This window comes from Melozone crissalis, unplaced genomic scaffold (assembly GCF_028551555.1).
Source record: "Melozone crissalis strain CALT ecotype California unplaced genomic scaffold, PUWL_Pcris_2 ptg000018l_1, whole genome shotgun sequence".
Lineage (NCBI taxonomy): Eukaryota > Metazoa > Chordata > Aves > Passeriformes > Passerellidae > Melozone > Melozone crissalis.
The window spans coordinates 12,368,314-12,387,085 of record NW_026535796.1 but is presented as its reverse complement, the minus strand read 5'-3'; the positions used below and the strand labels follow the sequence as shown (position 1 = coordinate 12,387,085).

Here is an 18,772-nt window from a genome sequence, read left to right as displayed (position 1 = left end):
GGAGCAGTAGGTGCTCCCAGGGGCATGTTGATTAGCACTCCTTTGTTTCTCACCCCTTGTTACTGCCTCCAGGAGTGAGGTCTGCGTGGCTGTGACCCATATTGCCCCTCACCATTTGCTACTAAAACAGGTCAAGAGCACAGTCTCACAGGCTTTGTAAACAGCATTTGTCTGCGTTTATTAATCTAGATTATGTTTTCTCCATCTACTGGTTTAATCTTCTCTTGAACTCATGCAAATACAGCTGACAGCATCCTTGGGCAAGGAGTTCCCCAGCTCTGACCCCCACCACACAAGGACCTACATGCTCTGAATTGGCCCCAGTTTTTGCACTGGGAAGAGGCAGCAAGGCCAATCCCTGTCAGCCTTCTTTGGGCCATGCCTGACTTTGTAGCCCTCTGCCATAACCTCTCCAGCCATGTCTTTTCCAGACTGAGAAGTCCTGGTGTGCACAAGTCCTTGCTTGCAGGAGGGCTCCTCCAGACCTTTGATCCTCTTTCATCCCTTTCTCGGTGTTGCCCTATTACATTTTGGAGTTGAGGCTTCAAAGAGGTGCCTTTTGGGGCACAGGTCAGCACAGTGGCTTGGCAGACACGCCTGCCCCACAGCCCTGGCTCTCTCCAGATGCTGCTGTTTCTTGGCCACAGGCTGTGCCAGCTCCTGTGATCCCGTTTGCGTAAGTAATTGGCAGTGCATACCACACATAACCAGCTCTGAGTTCGTGTTGGGGTTTTTTGATCCAGGGCTCTTTCTCTTCTGGAAGGGTAGAGGTGTTGTCTGGGTGTTTTTATGAGTGTTGGGTCTCCCTCCTGACTGCAAATCCATCCTCCCAGCTTGAAACCTGCTTGGCTCTCCTGCCAATGGTGTGTAAGGGACTGTAGGTGAGAGCCTGGCATTGTCTGAGACCTGAAGGGAACATTTTCAGGGCTGGTCCAGCTCCTTTCCTTTGCTTTTATCCCAGGTAAAATGTATGTACATGATAACATAGAAAAGCATAACAAGCAACCAAACCTCACTGTGGTCAATTCACTCCCAGCCTATTTCATGCGGATAAGCCCGTGATGGACTCAAATTGGAATTTCAAACTTCTCTGAAGGCATTCAGCCAATTGCAAAGGTGAGAACCAGCTGCACAGTTTGGGTCCTGAGATGAACTTTGCTGTAGGTGAAGCTGTAACGTGAACTTGTCATGTGAATCTGTCTTGAGAAATAACAACTCTTTATATTTTTTATTGCGTTTTTTTTTTGCTACAGTTTTTCCTTCCTCCTGGTCCCACCACAAATCTGCTCTCACTCTAATCTTTTCTTTGGCAGCTAAAACTATTATCTTTATTGTTTCAGGGCTTGGCTCTTCCTGTTAGATCTCCTAATTGGATTTTTACTCTCCGATCCATTTAGTCTCTCCTGTGCTTTCACTAAAACCCTTTAACCCTTTGGCACCAGCTTTGCTACCCGGTTACCCTGGAAGGTGCTCCTCTCCCTGATTTGCACAGGAACAGCTTTCCTAAGCCATGGGTGCCACTCCAGTGTCACTATCTGTACACAGTGTCATCATCATCATCTCCTTCACTCTGAAGACTGCAAAGGCTCGCTGGGTTTTAACCAAGAATAACCAAAACAACCCACATCACCCTTTAAAAGGAGGTCTGAAGTCACCACAGAGCCAAAATCATCCAAAAATTATAACATTTCAGCTGTGGCTAGTAAAGGTCTGCAGCTTTGTCCAGATTCACCTCCCACCCATCCAGGTGCCAGTCCTGTGTTCCTGGCTGTGTCTTAAACTGGGTTAGCAGTTACAAGAGGGCGAAACAGCAGTGCGGCTGTGACCACTTCTGGCACTGGGGTCACTTAACCCTTCCACCCCTCTTCATCATCTTTGGAAAAGGCTGTTCACAAAATATGCTTTCTTCTACCTCCCATCGATTTTGTTCCTTTGGCCTGCAAGCTCTGCTGGACAGGGCCTTGGCCCTGCAGAGCCTCTCATAACAGTGCCAGAGTCTTCACTGAAGGTTTGGAGTGTGCCAGGAGTGCCCTGATTGCATTGCAGGTGCTTTCTGTGCAGCTGGAAGGACCTCTGTGCTCCATACCAGCAATGGTCTCTGTCCTCCCCATGAGTAAATCAGGGCTCTGGTTTCTCCTGCTGGCAGGTACAATCCAAGCTGTCCTTGGAGCACAGCAAGATGGTGATGGAATCTGCCATGCAGGGGGCTTGGGTACCCCATATCCCAAGAAGAGGCTGCTGGTTTCATGGCTTGAGCCATGCAGCTTCTCTTAGAGGAAGAGGGTGGAGCTGAGACGATGGCATCTCACCATGGGTCTGGTTTTTCCGTCAGACCAAGCAGTAATGTAGCACTGAGATTTTTCAGGGAGCCAAGATCTTCACTTGTAACATTTCTTTGTAACAACTTGGAGCACAAGGAAGGTAGCTCCCCTCCAGGTCAGTCAAACCCAGTGCGGGCAGAGGCAATGGAATAAGACTTCCATGTAGCAAGATGTTAAGTGCAAAAGGAAATGTAAATACAAAGGGAGGAAAAATAGGGAGAAGAGATACCAACCCTGCTCACTGGCTGCTCAACCAAGATCCAGCTGCCTGGCCTTTAACAGGCCTCAATGGACCCAGTCCCTCTCCTTCTTTTGTTCTTTTTTTCAGCCCTTTTACAACCTCAGTGCCTTTGTGTTTGTGTTGCTGGAGTGCGTTGCCATGGTTAAAGTTGTTATTTTCAGCAGGGTTTGCATCCTACCTGTGAGACAGATAGATATAGAGATGGAGACGTGCGTGAATATGTGTGTTTACCTTCATTTCAGTTCCCACTGGCCATGTGGAAAAATAAATCTGATGGGAAAGGAGGACCCTTTGGGGGGAATGAGGAAAGAGGGAGAATACCACCTTGGAGGGGTTTCTCCAAGGAATACATAGGCTAAGCCAAAAGCATGGGGTATAAGAGATGATCACTTGAGAGCAAGGGAGGGCAGAGATGGACATAAGTTTGTAGAAGGTGTTATTGGACTGGAAAACACACAACTTCAAGTCAAATCTATTTTAAGGGTGCAGTGTACTTGTGGAAAGGTGAGGATCACAGTTCCCTCCCTTCACACTGTTCCCATCCTGGCAGTGCCAACACAAAATTGCTCCTTAGCCCTGTCATTTTCCTTGGCTCTGGTTGCTCCAAGTGCTAAAAGGGGTTTGCAAGTGTTATTTTTAAATTGTTATTATTTTTTAATGTCCTTATCAGATACATGTAGTAAATTTTACTTTATTCCTTTTCTTTTATAATATTACTTGTTCAAGGAACTGATTCTTTGGCACATTCCCATAGGTATTCTTCTCCAGAGGAAAATGAAAACAAAACCTTTGGCTTTCAGACTTTTAGGATTTTTGGCTTTGGTGTATCAGGCAACAATAATTGTATTGTTGTTCCTCAGGGAATGATTCAGAATAATAGATCTGCTAGGAAAAATGGACCAAGTTCCTGAGTTTTTTGGCTAATGTTATTATGCCAATCTGAATTGATGGAACAGTTCTGAATTGCTTCACTCAAACATGCATTGAATGAAGAATTGAATCAATATTTGCTGGGCCCTCTTCCAGCCCCTCCAGCTCTCTTACACAATCCACCAGTGCTGCCCATGCCTGGACAAAATGTGTGGGGCTGGTCAGGGGTGGCTCCTAGCCAAGAAGCGAGGCCCAGGCCCTCTGGAGTATTTTGGTATCTCACATCCTCTGATTGTGCCTGGAGGCAGGACTCCTCTCCCATCTAACACGAGGCACTGGCTGTGCCTGGCTATACCTGGCTCCTGCCGCAGCAGAGGAGGAGGATGGCACCTCCAGGGGCTGAGTCAGTCGCCTGAGAGAGAAACCACTCTCAAGTGGGATTTTTCCATTGACTGAGAACCTCCCCAGGTTACTGGGGCCTAAGATAGGCTGTCTGAGTTAAAGCTTGAGATAAGAGATGGTGAATTGGGGAGCTGGAAATTCATTCCTGTCTCAGGTGAGGACCGAAAGGGTTGGGGATAAAGGGGAGCACTTCTAAATCATATGCAAGTTCAGAAATGGCTTTTTCTCCGTGGGAGAAATGCTGGTAACAGCCTCAGTTCAGTATTTCTGACAGCCTTATCCCCAAGCCCCACTACTGGCCAAGGCTGCTATTTGCCTTTGTCATGGGTGTTGCTACACCGTGGCAGTGCCCAGACAGCCAGGTCTTACTGCCTTGTTCAGCCCTTGGAACCTGCTGTTAAAAGCACTGACAGCACTGATAGGGATGTCCTTCCATATCCACTGGGCTCCATGCCGACACACACCTGATCTCCTGCCATTTTGTCTGTTCCCTTTGGGAAGGCTGCCAGAAATGTCAATGTTTTCACCCTCCTGCTCTGTATGGCAGTGGAGCTTCAGCTCTGCCTGACAGCTGACATGCTCCCCAAGCTTTGTAATTGGGGTGATGGAGCTAATGAGGGGGTGAATCCATCCCATCACTTTCTGTGATTGTCATTCACCTTCTCCTGCCCCATCAAGTCAATGGAGAAATCTGGTATCTGAGCCAAACAAGGGACATCGGTAACAGCGGTCTAACCAGCACTGCTGGAGGCTTGGTCCTGAGGATGAGCAGAGCAACCTCAGAGCCACACATACACCTCCCTGTGTGCTTGTTTGCTCTATAGTCACCACAAATTAACTGCTGGTACGTCCTGAAAATTAATGAGTTCAAGACCTTTACAGCCTCACACGGACCATCTTCTGCAGAAATAGTGTCCTTAATTAAATCATACCTCCTTCACCAGGAGCTGTATTGAGCCCAAAGACAGGGAAGGCAGTCAGGCTGCCTGGTGCTGTACTGGCAAGATGTGGGGTCACTGGGAGAAGGCTGCTACAGCTCATTCACATGCACCTGCAGGGCAGAGTGGGGGGAGGAGCCAGCCTGGATTCGTTAATTGCTGGCGTGGGGTGGCAAGGAAACCAGCCCAAGTGCTGGCCACAGGGCTGCATAGCTCCTCAGCAGCATGGCTAATTAATGGAGTGAAATGGGTGTTTGGGACATGGTATAATGGGGAAGTGAGTCAGGCACAGCACCACATGTGCTGATCCTATGGTTCCACCCTCCAGCATGCTCAGACCCCTCTTCATGTCACCTTCTCTTGTGAGCTGGCAAAACCTCAGTGGTCTTCTTCTGGGGAGAATAAATGACAGGGAGCAGGGTTAGCAGAAGCCAGGTGCACTTATCCCAGAGGTTCAGCATGTGGTCTGGGTGTGAAGGATGTTGTCCTACAACTATTATTTCCTGAGCAGGAAGGAGATCCACATAGATGCCTGGGTTGGAGGGTCTAGGGAGCTCAAGGGGAGAAGTTCTGCCAGAATACCTGGGTTGCTGTTATCTATCCCTCTACGCCACCACCAAGGTGATGTGGAGATCTCTCTTCAGAATCTACCCAGGCACCTGTACCTTGGGAAGGAGCCTGGCAGGTTGGGAAGAACCCTCTCTGTCTGTGAGGAGTCGAGATGCACCAGTTCCCACCTCCGGCACCGCAGGAAACAAGGTGATGGCTGCATCTTTCACTCAGGTGTGCACCTTGGCAGCAACTGCACGTGTTTGAGCAGAGAAGCCAGCACTGGGGTGTTAAGGAAACTTTCCTGTCTGACCCTTTGGGAGTGTGATGGCCAGAGTGCTTCCTGAATGGTCAGACAGGAAAGTTTCCCTAACAAAGGATGGACTGTTTGCATTGTGCACCTGAGTCCTCTGTGCTCATGAGGGGCTTAAGGCTCCAGTTCTGGGCTCCTTAAAAAAGCATCTTACAGGGGCTGGCTGGGAGAAAAAAATGCCCCTGTGACTGTAGCCAGGCCAGAAAGCATCCCTGGAGCCGTGGGTCTGCAGGCCTGCACCCACGCTGCACCGTCTGGGGCAGAGCCAGGCAGGTGGCAGCGGCCGCACCGGGGCACAAGGAGCACACTGCCGGGGCTGGGGAAGCGACACCGCTCCCGGCGAGGTGACCACCGGGAGGCTCTCCCTGGTAAGGTGACCACCGGGATAGGGGCCGGGACGCGGAGAAAGAGGACACGCAGAAGAACCCAGGCTTGCAAACACAGTTCTGGCAGTTGGGGAGAAGTGCTCTTTTCCCTTCCTTTCCCCACGTCCCTTTTGTTTTCCGCAGCCCGACAGAAGAGGCTTCCAGTGAGCGGCAGGGGTGGGGGCAGAGCCCACCCGCACAAAGGCAGCTCCCCACGGGCTCTGTGACCGCTGTCACGCTTTTTCGCTCAAATCAACGCCAGCAGTGGATGACGTGGGGCTGGTGCTCCCCAGCCCCGGGGCTGATTGGTCCCAGCTCAGGTTTGAACGCCAAGGTGTCCTGGCAACGAGAAGCAGAGGAGCCAGACTTTCCCGTCCCCGCTCGGCTCCGGGAGCACGGCGGGTGCTGGGAAGCGACGGGCATCGCGGCGAGGAGCAGCGCGCAGGGCCCGGCCCTCCTGCAGGTACCCTGGGCGCCCTCGGGCCGTGCCCCAGCCCCGAGCCCCGAGCCGGGAGCAGTTCCACGCCGTGGGGGTCGGGGGCCGCCGGCAGGGACTCCGCACGGTCAGCGAGCGGCACCTGCGCTCCGCACAGACGCGGCAGCGGAGCTGGTGCACCTGGGAGAAGGGATGGGAAAATCACCGGGGTTTGGGGCACTGAAAGTGACCGTGCAGTGGGGTTTGGGAGAGGGATGCCTGAGGAAAAGCTGCGCAGGGACAGGGGAGTCAAAGCGCCTTCCCACAGTTGTGTGGTCAGCTCTCCTGCCCCAAGAGGAACGAGTAATTTTGGCTAGTTTTGGGTTCTCCTGATTAGTCCAACTCACAAAGCCCTGCAGGGCACTCGGGGCTCTGAGATGTGCTAGAAGAAGATGGCTTTACATTGAAATGAAGCAGCTTTTCCTGCTGATAGAGAGCTGCTCTGCTCTTGCCTCAGCGTAACCCTCCTGCAGCCCGTCCCTCTGGAGCTTGGGGGTGAGGAGGGAAGGGCGCCTCAGGGCTCAGCCGTGTGCAGGGGCATGCTGCAAAGAAAAGGCTTTTCCCTGCGCCTGGAAGATGCGAGCAGAGATGTGAGGAGCTGGCTGGGGTAAGAGGTTTGCCGGCACGGGGAGGCAGCACTCAGCACAGCCCATTTTGCACCTGTCAAAACCAGCAAAGACATATCTGTGAAAAGATGTGCCAGCCATTAATGACAGGGCACATCCAAGCTGTCCCAGTTGAGAAACCTCCTCCACAGGGTAACAGCCATCCCAGAGGAGCTTCCTGGCTCCGTGGCAGGGGGTGAGCTTGTGGAAGGCTGGTGTCCTGCATGGATTCAGTGGCACACGTTGAAAAGCAGCGCCACGACTCAGGTCTTGCTGCTGCAAGTGGGGCATGAAGAGGGATAGCAACACCAAGACCTTTTGGAGCACAGCTTGTGTTATTTATTAGAGCATAGGGCTGAGACCTGCCTGAACAATTCTTTCCCACAGACCCAAAGGCATGATGAGACTTGGAGGTCCCTCCTAGTATCATGCTCATAGTAGAAGAGCAGTCCCTCAGCATGCCAGTGGCAGGGAAAGGCAGAGGGACATCACAAAATGAGCAGGGAGTGTTGTGCTGGCAGCATGTTATTGCTGACCTGGATTCGCACTGATGACCTGGAGGGGTGAGATTAGCACAGTCAGCTTGTCCCAGGGCTGTGGGGGGATTAGAGAGAGGGAAAGGGTCATGCCTGTTACATACATCATTTTTCTCTGTTTAAATGAGAATATGAAGCACAAGTTGTCAGTTTTTTAAAAAAATTATCCTGCATACTGAAATGTTGCCAAAGTTTACAATCTTGGAGTGGTGGGCTTACAGCAGTAGAGGCTCTGCCTAGAAAACTCAGTTACCAGATCTGTGAGAATCAGTGATGCTTTTTGTATCTAAATGAAAGCTAAGAAAAAACATCTGTCTCATGTTGTAAGAAGAGGTTTGACCTAGATGAACCTGAAAACAAATAAACATGAAAATTCACTAAAGGTGAATTAAACAATTCACCTTTAGTGAATTAAACAGGGTATTTTAATTTTTTTTTTTTTTTGACAATCATGTTTTTAAATTGAGCAGCTTGGGACTGGATGATGTTCCTACTTGAACCAACAGCTCTCCCTGCTCCAATTAGTTCAAATAAGACTTGTTTCTCTGAAGGGTTAAGGCCAGTACATTCTTCAGGCTTTATTAAACCCATGAACAGTAATGTCAGTCTGAAACCCAAGAGAGGGGAAAACATACCCACACCTTGCAGGCCATAAACAGGAACAAATTCAGCTCACTTTGTATCTCCCCACCAATTGAGCTGAGGCAGTTTATGAGCTGGGAACATTAGCTCCAGTGAGGCAGGACTTTCCCTGATTAAATAACACGTCAGTCATTAAATAACTCATCTTTCCTGGTATTTTATGGAATAAACAGTGCCTGTTGCTTGCTAATAGCGTCTGCTTTTATTTGAGTGGGATTGTATTTTATAACAATCCTTCTGTTCAGTTTGCATGTTTGCAGTGACCCCAGCAAGCAATCACTCCATGGCTGATAGTAAATTCCCTCCCAGAGGTTTAATGATGGTATTTACTGTAGGAGCTATGAGTTTTAGGGCTGTAGTGATTAGGGTGGGTTGATGGGACACAGGGCAGTTGGATAATTGCTAGTGATGAGCCAGTGAACTCCCAGGTAATTGCACCTTACCTGGAGAGGTGTGCTGGCATGAGCGGTGTTTTAAAGACAAAGCTGTGAGGAGGATGAAGGACTGTCATTGTCTCCACATGACAGTGATGAATCATGAACAGGAAATTATCCCTTCTCCTCACCAAGAAAAATAATGCTTGGTCTGTTTTCTTTCCTGTTACCATCTTAAAGAAAAGACAGGACTTGTGTGCCTGTCAAGTCTGTGCCCCTTCCTTCTCTTCATACCATTTAAACACTGTTGAGAAGTAGAGATGCTCTGCTTGAGGACACCATCAAGTGTTGTGAAAATGGGTTTTGAAGGAAGGAAAGACAGACATACTCACTGACTGACCCTGGGAAGGCCTGGCATAGACCAAGCCTCAGTTAAACACCAGAGAGGCCTGGTAACAGAGGGACCCTGGCAAAGCTCACTCACCAGAAGGCTTCAGCATAAGCTCAGATTTCCTCCACAGATGTGAGGTCCAAGCAATTCTGGTTCCTAGGACAGCAGACATCATTAATAATGTTATTAAAGGGAGACAGTAATTTTACTTTTAATGAGTGTGGGATCTACATAAGTTGGTGTGGTCACTCGCTAGAGCCCCGTTGGCCCTTGGGCAAGATTTCTCAAGTCCCAGCCATTTCCATGTATGTTTGGGCTCCTCAGGACATTACTCAGCCTGCATGTATGTGGATTTGGTAGTCCTCACCTGGGCCCAGAGTTTGAGGCTGTCTGCAGTGCAGCTCCAGTGCTGCTTCAGGCTCCCCAACCCCTGCGGCCTCCAGCCTTGGCACTTTGTGTTTGTTTGTCCTGCATACCCAGCAGTGGAGAAGCCAAAATTGCTTTGCCCTCCCTTCTCATGAAACAGAGGGCTGGAGATTTGATCCCTGTAATTGCCAGCCTCTCCTACCCCAGAAAGGAGTAGTCCCCAAAGCAATGGTGACACTGGAGTCCTCTAATGCTTCTTGAGTCTTCATCAGCAGGTCCTGGAGGGCTTTGGGAAAGATGCTGTATGCCTCATGTCTATTTTAGATCTGGGAGGGTTGAAGCAAAGCAAGGGGCAGAGCCTTGACACACAATGACAGGAATAGAGCAAATGGCAGGTTTAGGCAGAGGCAAAGGGATTGATAGAGCAAAGGGTCTGAGAGTGGTGCTCTCACCTCACCCCAGAGAGGTGCTTCTTGGTGGGTCTGGGACCAAGAAAACTCTGATTAGGTGGCTCTCTATCTGCTAGAGCCTTTTGATTTTGCCTTATGATTAAAAGACAAAGATGGGGAGTGTGTCTCTCCTCTCTGTGTTAATGAGCTTTCCTTTCCCTCTGTAGCAAGAACAAAAGATTACAGCAAAACAAACTCCATTACAAGACTGTTCCACTGATTGGGAGAAAATAAGTAGTTTGTGGACCCAGAACCTCCCAGGAGAGGGACTGCTCTTGGTCCAGCAATGATTTAAGGGACTTCGTGAGTCAGAAGTGCCTTCAATAAAGCTGTGGCAGGGTTGTCAATACATCAAGAATTTTGGGCAATTGGACCAGATATATCCAGGTACAGGATGATAGAAATGATAGTGCTGTTCCAGACTGCTGAAGTTCCATTGACATTCCTGGAGCTACTCCACTGTTATGGCTAGCAATGGAAAAAGGAGTTTAAGCTGTTCTCATTCTGTAGCCTGATCCAAACATTGGCTGCTCCACCTTCTTCTTTGTTGGCCCACACATTTCTCCAGCTGCTTGATGCAGAGGCATTGGTCAGGCAGAAAAAAAAATCAAACATTTTCTCTCCTGGGGATTTTCTAGAGCTGGACAGTCCTTGATCAAGTCCTACTCTCTGCACCAAGAGGAGTGCAGGCTGTCAGTCCACCACTGCCTGCTTTAACCAGCCCAATACACAGCTTGGGTGAATGGAGAAATCCTTTCCTTCTCTTACATGTGGTGCTCTTAAGGGAAACATGTGCTGATCATGAGTTTACAAACCACTGCCAGATGTTTAAAATTGCATAGTTTAATTGCTGGTGCAGGACCACTCAGTCCAGTGGGTGTGACCTAAAGGAAACTTGCTCTCTGGTACCAAGAGGAGCACAAGGCTCCACAATACCAGCTTTGAACCTGAAGGTAGTGAGGTACCAGCGAAGATCAGAGCATGAGATTCAGAGGCAGGAACTGTTGAGTGTTGATCCTGGATCTACTCCCAGCTCTTTTTGCTCTGGGGCAAATTGTTTAGCTTTCCTTTTCCCTGATCCCCTTCCATCCCCTGTCCAAATCCTTTGTCATATGGGAGTTGGGAAGAAGCTTGCAAAACACCTGCTGAAGTGCTCTGAGGACAGAAAGCAGAATGCACAAATGCTAAGTTGTATGGGCAATATAAACAAACCCAGCTTTATGCTTCCCAGGCTAAATGAGGAAGGAGGAGGGGTTAACTGGTGGGTGACACCCATGTCCTAATCACAAGGCTTGTCCCTGGATCCCTTTGGTGTGAAGCATCCTCTTGACTGAAAAACAGCTGATAAAGTCACACCTGAGCAGAGGTAGGGGAGGAAAAACTTGTCACACGAGTGAACCAGGGTGGGTGGAAATTTCCTTTGGCAGGAAGGGGATAAGTGGTGGTACCAGCAGTGGGTTGGACATGGCCTTCAGGACCACCTCTGACCTACTAGTCCTGCTGTACCTCCTCTTTCTTGCCTGGTGCATTTTTCCTGGGGGTTGCTATATGGTCTTGAGGGTCCTATGAGATCCAGGAAAGTCCTTCCTGTAGCTGCCATTGTGCTCTCTGACACCTGATTCAGGGGGATAACTTCCGGCATTTTAGTAGCCTCTTTGTCCCACACGCTTTGCCAACTCAAGAAGCAGCACAGCCCCAAGGTTTAAGATTTAAAAAGTAAATTGTGAGTGCACTTTGCTTTCTGAACCTTTCCAGCATTTCAGGGTCACATCTCTAACATGTCTTCGCAACAGTGGGAGTTCAAACCTGATGGTGCGTGTATAAGTGCTAAGAAAAGTGAGATGTCTCCTCAACAGTAGCTGTTTGTGTGGATAAGACACAGCAGACTCCATGAGGGCTGATAGACCTTCCAGGCTTGGCCCCAGACAGGTGTCTTGGGCCTTTTCCACAAGAGGCCCTGTGGTTCCCTCCCTTCTGCTGCTTTTTGCATTTCACTTGTGCTTATGATCTTGCCCTAAATCTAGGTTGGTCTTGCAGGTGTAGCATGCTCTGAAGAGCACCTGGAATAGGTTTGCAGGTCTGACCCCTTGTTTTGGCCAAGTGATTTCTTCATGATCAGGGAAGTGCAGGTTTAACAGCCTGGGAACAGGAAAAGTGATTGCAACTCATGCCTCTGCCTTTGATGCTTTGTAGCTTGGGCAAAAACTCCAGTTGGGATCAGTTGCATGAGGACATATAAGTGCCTGAAGATGCAGGTTGATATCTGCATGCTGTTTGTTTTACATTTAATCTGCATCTGGGAGTTTTGTTTCCTGACTGGGAAGTAGGAAAAGGTATTTTTTGTCTCTCCTTTTATTACTGCGCTCCAGCCTGAAAGCTGCTGGGGTTGAGATGTCCCTGTAGGTGTGTGAGTGTGTGCTGTAAGCCCTGATTTCAGCAGGAGACTCGTGTTGAACCCCACCAAGCCAGCCCTGGAGCTGAGTCACCAAGATGCTCTCTAAGCCCTGCAGAGCTGCATGTAGGGGAGGGTATTTTTTCCCCCAAAGAGCATTTGATTCCTGCAGTGCTATGGGAAAGGGGACATATCTGCACCACCTGGGTGCTCCTCCACGGCTTGCTGGGGCCGAGCAGCACCTGCTTACAGCCAGTGCTTTGCCTTGGAAGCCTCTGAGGGCTGCTGAATGTATCTGCTGCCTGGCTTCTCCCTTAGTTAGTCTGCATGTAACAGCCTGGTAGATTATTGCCCCCACCCATGCAGCTTGCCAGACAGATGTTAGGGATGGTGATGGATATATCTGCTCTCAGATTAAAAAGCAGTTTAAAATGCGTCCCCTGCCAGCTGTGGCCCCCTGGCCTGTTAGCTTTCAAGTGCTCTCTGGAAGAAATCCTTTCAGATTTAACTCAGCCCTAGCCTTTCCTGCAGTCTCCTTGTGCTGTTCTCTGCCTGGCAAAGCCCCAGCAGCAGCCCCCGGGCAACGTGGCACGTGTAGTGGGAGCGACTTTGGCTGACTGGGGTGGTTTTGCAGGGAGTCCAGGTGCTGTACACAGTACAGTGGGGAGGAGAAGACGCCTCCGGATGGAAGTTAGCGATCTCTTCCTCCTCCCTTCTTTCTCCTGAGCCCAGCAATTCAGTGGTTGTGTCAGCAGAACTCGATAGCACGGGGATAGAGAGAAGCTGGAGCCTCCACAGCACAAAGCAAAAGCCCCAATTGCCTGTTGCAGGAAACTCTGTCTCCTGGTGATAAAGGGAGAAAAAGAGCTGCATGGGGAGGACACCACAGGACAACTCCTTCAGGGGAAGAGTGAATGCTTTCTTCTCTGCTTTGGATATTTGTATACCAGCTTGTCCTGCCCTGATGTCTCTGCATGGGCAATGTTGCCCTTAGCGTGGGTTTTCCCAGCTTTTCCCAGGGACCCCGAGTCATCCCCATGCTGCCTTTCCAGGGCTTCTCATCCTGCCAGAGCCTGTAACAGCATGGGCTGTGCTGCAAGTCTCATTCCTTTCCTCAGTTTACCCTGCAACAGTGGCAGCATGTGCTAGTCACTGCAGTCAGATCAAAGGCTGGTAAGCTGCCCTTTTGCCGAGATGGATGTAAAGGTCTAAGGGCAGCAATGCTCAACAAAATACCTCCTCTCTTGGTAGGAGATGTGAGTGAGAAATTCTGTCTTGATGCTGGTGCTGTTGGGACAGGGATGCTGGGAAGGCAGCCTTAGTGGGGGATGGCTCTGCCTGCATTAGTCATGGTGGTGGAGGGGAAACCTGTAACATAAAATTATAAATTATATGTGTTCAACAGATATATAAACATTACTTCTACCAGCTCTGTAAATCAGGCCTATCTCCCCACGTCCTCCCAAATTTTACCAGCCTAATCTGGAATTTTCTGTGCAATATTTATTTTTCATTACTCAGTCTTGAAGGAATCGCATTTTCAAGCAGCCAGTGACTTCTTTTTGTCTAAAAACTTTGTTTTCCCCTGAAGTCAGCTCAGAGCACCTGTCTCTTGGAAAACCAGGCCCCTTTAAGATGTCTCAGGCTGCTTTGAATCACTAATTGCTTCTGAATAGGCAGGCCAAATGTTTTATCACTTCAAACTCCCATAGCAATGCAAATCTATACAGCTGAGAAGCCTCTTTCCATGCATGGGGGTGATGGGTAAAGATAAGGATTAAAAATAGAAACAAATTCAGCCCGGGGGTCCTCTTTGTTCCTCCCTGCCCTCGGTGGGGTTGCCAGGGCTACATTTGTTCCCCTGCATCGTTTTTGGATGAGATCCAGTGCCCCTTGAATGCGAAGCTGAGAGGTGCAGTGGCGGGAGAGGGCTGGATGAGGTCCTAGGTACATACATATTTCATTGCCCATGCCAGGCTCTGTGTTGTTTTCTCTCTCTGGTTTCACAAAGGTGGTGTTTTCTAAAACTCCCACTTGTTGAGGGCGACACAATCCAGGCTTCATCCCGTCTAAAGTTTCTGGCTTTTCAGTTGTTTCCCACTCTGAATGGCAGCCAGGCATATTTCCCATGCCTGGGGGGAAAAGGGGGTTGCTTGGTAGGAAAACAGGACTTGCCAGAGTGCTGTTTGGAGGGAACTACATGTGCTGTGACATGTCCCCCTCGGGGCTTCTGCGTGTGTTTTGGGCTGTGCTGGCTCACAGACGCTGCAGGAGATGAGCAGCCCTTTGCAAAGCCTCGCTGGTACAGGGCTGGCCTGGCTTCTTTAAGTAACCCACAGCCTGAAGGCAAATATTGACTATTAAGAGGTGGAAGATCTCAGGGAGCAAGGGCAGTCTAAATCCTCCTTTTTGCTTAGATCGCCTGTTATTAGAGCTGCCTGCTGTGTGCTGAGTACGGCTATGCTCAAAAATTGCCAAGAGCTCAGCATTATGGAAGCAAAAGCCAATTTACTGACTTTCCAATAGAAAGGAAGATACATGCTGAATGTGCATCTGTTGGATGATATTTCTGTTTCAGGCATGCCACTAACATACAAAAGGAAAAGCGACTTTGCATGATTTATGTAGTTACTAGGAAAACCTGAGTCAAGTGATACTTTGTAGAGTATTGGGCACTATTTATTCTTAGCAGAGTAGGTTATAAAATCTATTTTCAATTTATCTCCCCAAACGAATTCCAGTTGACGTTGCCTATCCTACTCTGGACATGGAGAGCAGATAAATATCCTGACAAATACCATCTTCATGTAAAATCAATAGCTAATAAGAAATCAGTCCCTTGAAGATTATAGCAATTTATCTTTAAAATTAAGACTGCAAAATTTTGTCAAAGATAAAAACAAACAAATCTCTGTTCTTCTTTGTTTAGGTACTATTTGTATGTTTCAGGTGCATATAGGACCCAGTTAGGGCTTGGTCAACTAAGGATAACTATTGTTAACTTTATTGTACTTTTAAAAGAGACAGCTGCTTTCCCACCAGACTGGGATTTCCAGGGACGCACCAAGGCACTGGAATAATTTTAGGCCTTCAATCCTGTTCTCCAAAGACCTTTGACTCAACAGGGCTGAAACTCAGGCTTAAATCCGGTAGGTGGTTAAATCTTCAGTGTTGGGTTCCAGCTCAGGGGTAATTGTCTTACTGAGCTGGGGTTTTCATACATAACACTGGTCTTCCTGGCAGGGAAAAAAAAAAATTAAAAGAAAGGTTTTGAGTCTAAAAGGACAATTAGAAACGAGAAAGCTTGCTTGTACTTTACGAGCTTATGTGTAGATGTGGTCTTGGATGTTCAAGTCAGTACCAAAAGCAATCCAGGCTTGGGACTCTCCTTATTTCTGCCCAAGATCTCCACTTGGGTACCAGCAAAGCACAGAGCTGGTGCAAGATTGTGTTCTACTCTGACACCTGGCACCAGCAAAGCGAGGCGTGGGAGAGAACCTCCAGTGCTGCTGCTGTGAGGGGGCTGTGAGGCTGAAATGTGGGGCTGGCTGTGTAATGGGGGATTCTGAGAGCACAACCTGGCAGGTGGCTTCTGAGGCATGGTGCTGGGAAAGCAATTAGGGGCAATGGGAATGGCACAGGTGGAGAGCAGGAAAAGGTGTCCTAAAGGGTGGAAGCTGTGCCAGGCTCAGGTGCCCTCCCAGCTCGAAACTGGGAGCCTAGGCAGGGAAGGAGGGGGAATAGCTGGAGCAAGAACCAGAAAAACCTGCTCACACCAGCCCGGGATTCACATTACTCACACTGCTTTAAAACAGGTCAGGTTTGCTTTGGTTTCCAGGCAAAGATGGCCAAAGTGCCTAAGGACTGTTTGCAGCTCAGCTTAGAGCAGTTCCGAGCTCCTGTGTGCCTGCCCACCATGTCACTGTGCCCCCTACCCATCATCAGTGCAAGGCCCTTCCCGGGATTGCAGCCTTTCAGAGCAAAGGCTGGGCTGGAGGCATGCACAAGGACATTTCCCAGCTCACCTGAGGCATTGTAACTGTGAGTGGTGGGATCACATCACCCTCACCTCCTGACCTGCCACAAGCTTTGGAGCTCACACAGCAAGTTTGCTGCCTGAAGCTGGATGGGAGACTGGTCGGGGGATGCTCTCCATTGCAAAGGAAGAGTGGTCTGCCTCCCCCAGATGCTATCAGAGGTGAGAAGCTCATGGCAGTGGTGAGAGTTGTCCTGCTTCAGGTCTCATCCACAAGCACCAGGGTCAGCCTCACATGGTTTATCAGGTTATTATAGTCAACTTGAATTGGGTGGGACTAGCAAAGATGAAAACACTTTTTTTATTGGGAAGAAGGAGGGGAAAAGGAGCTAACAGAGTTAGAAATCAGATTGTCGGAGGCTAATGGCTGTGTCTGCTTATTAGGCAGCAATAACAGTAATTTACCTTTGAATCGCAATAATTCATCGTAACGCTTCCCACCTACCTCATGAACCCTTTCTGCTTATCTCACTCCTCTTGTTCAGGGATCTGAAAGCATTTCATAAACATTAATTAATTATTCCTCCACACCCCTGGAAGCAAAGTAAACATTATCCCAATTTTGCAGCTCAAGAAGCTGAGCTCACCCAAAGAGATAATAACTGAGCAGGGGTGCAGGAGCCCAGAGCACAAGCCCTTATCCCAGTTTTGACCAGAAGCACCTTTCAGCGGAGTGCTCTGACACGTGGGCGCTGGGGACATGATCCAGGGTAGTTCAGTCCTTCATCCATGCACGTTCCGTGCTTGCCACCATTTTCAGATGGCAGGAGAGGTGTAAAAAGGGTGAGTGTTGCTCTTGCCTTGGAGATGTCTCACACTCATCACCATCTCATCACCTTCAAGCCTCCACCACAGGGACCCGGCACCTGCCAGTGTGTGAAGCACCTGCCATTATTCACAGTAGGACTCTCCCTTTTTTTAATGACTACGTTAATGACCCTAATCTGTCGGTGTGAATGTGGTTAATCCCACAGCTCCAAGGACTAGAAGTTCAGAGACGTTTCTTCTCCTGCCTCCTCTCACTTCATTTTGCATCCTAACCTAATGCTTCAGCACTGAGGTGAGCTGGTGAGACCTGTGCTAAAGCAGAAGCCACCCTGTCCTGGCTTGGAAATCAGGCTGCTGTGAGTAAATATTCAGGACACAACAATTACAAATCCAGCCATCTCTCTCCAACGTCTCAGCTGAGGGAAGTGAGCGACGTCCTGAAGCAAGATGCTTGACATTAAACCTGTGCTCAAATGCCTTGATGGATCTTGGCCCTTGAGGAGCCTGTCACCCTAGATGTGGTGACAAAGATGTAAATTAAGGGGAGGATGTCCCCTGCAAATAATGAGCCTTGGCAGTGGAGGGAAGGAAGAGATACCAAAGGTCCATGCCAGGCAAGCCTGTTGGGAAGGGGGATTTTTTCTTCCCCTGAAAGCAGCAGTTGACTTTTGGAAGCCAAATGGGTTCCAGCATCAGAGCAGGAGGAGGGTCGTGTTTCATAGACAAGTCATGGTGGATTAAATGTAAATGAATCTGCAGTGTGATGGACAAATGGGATCAGTGCCGGGAACCCCAGCTCCTGGTGGGGGATGGATTAGTAATGGGCACTGGTGGGTTTGCAGCAGGGAGGGAGTGAATGGCAAGGCAGGGAGGTTTCCAGCATTGCCCTGCCTGTGGCACTGAACGAAAGAGACATCTCCGGGCTCAAAGAAGAGAGGTCAAGCCTAGATAAACACCAGCTTGGTCCCCCATCAGAGAATCACTGAGGCATGAAGAAAAACTTTAACAGCTGCAATGCTGCTTTTGAACCTCCTAGTAAAAGGGAGGGTCAGGAGGTCAAAACTTTCAATGCCTCTGGGAAGAAGAGGACTTTTCCCCACAAGTCTTTGAAAAACCGAACTAAATTAGCATGACCACACTGCTAAATGCTTGGGAAACCTGAACGGCTCGGGTCACAGGCTACCCGAGCAGCAGAATGGCAAAGAGCTGCTGCATTCCCATACTCAACAGCCATAATTAATGAGGCTATTTCCTAGGTGAAAAGCAGGTCTTCTGCCCAGCACCTGGACGGGAAACAAAACCTTGCAGGATGTGCCCTGGGCGTCTTTTCTTCTCCTGATACTGTTGCCTTTTCCCCTTTCTGTTTCTCCCATCCATTTTCTCTCTCACTTCCATCCACCATTGTTTCAGCTGTTTTTTCCTCCCTTGCTCCCAATGTCACAGAGCTCAACTCACTGTTTGAAGTGGGGAATGGCAATGAAGTTGTAATGATCTAGCCGTGCTCTCCCCTGGGGTTGCTGAATGGGAATGCAGGAGCTCCAACCTAACTAGAAGGTCACACTTTTTTCCCTACTTTTTATTGCAAAAGGGATATGTAAGAGCCCTCCTCCTCACTGTGAGTTATTCGCTTCCACTTTGAAGGTAGATTTTGCATTTCTGGACCTTTTGCAAGAGCCATTCTAGCAAAGACCAGGCAATGCAGACTTCTGGAGGATGTAGAGACCTGGAATTTTTGGCTC

At 49.0% G+C, this 18,772-nt stretch overlaps 1 protein-coding gene across 2 annotated transcripts in view; it reads left to right on the top strand.

Moving 5' to 3' along the window:
• The window catches only part of RASSF7 (Ras association domain family member 7), a 233,852-nt gene that overhangs the window by 193,065 nt on the left and 22,015 nt on the right, over positions 1-18,772 (top strand). The window contains exon 1 of one of the 2 annotated variants that reach the window (XM_054276075.1): positions 6,220-6,462. The exons of the other annotated variant lie outside the window; for it this stretch is intronic. The gene's annotated coding sequence lies outside the window, so the exon portion shown is untranslated. Of the gene's footprint in view, positions 1-6,219; positions 6,463-18,772 lie in introns of those variants that run through there. 2 annotated transcript variants of the gene reach the window in all.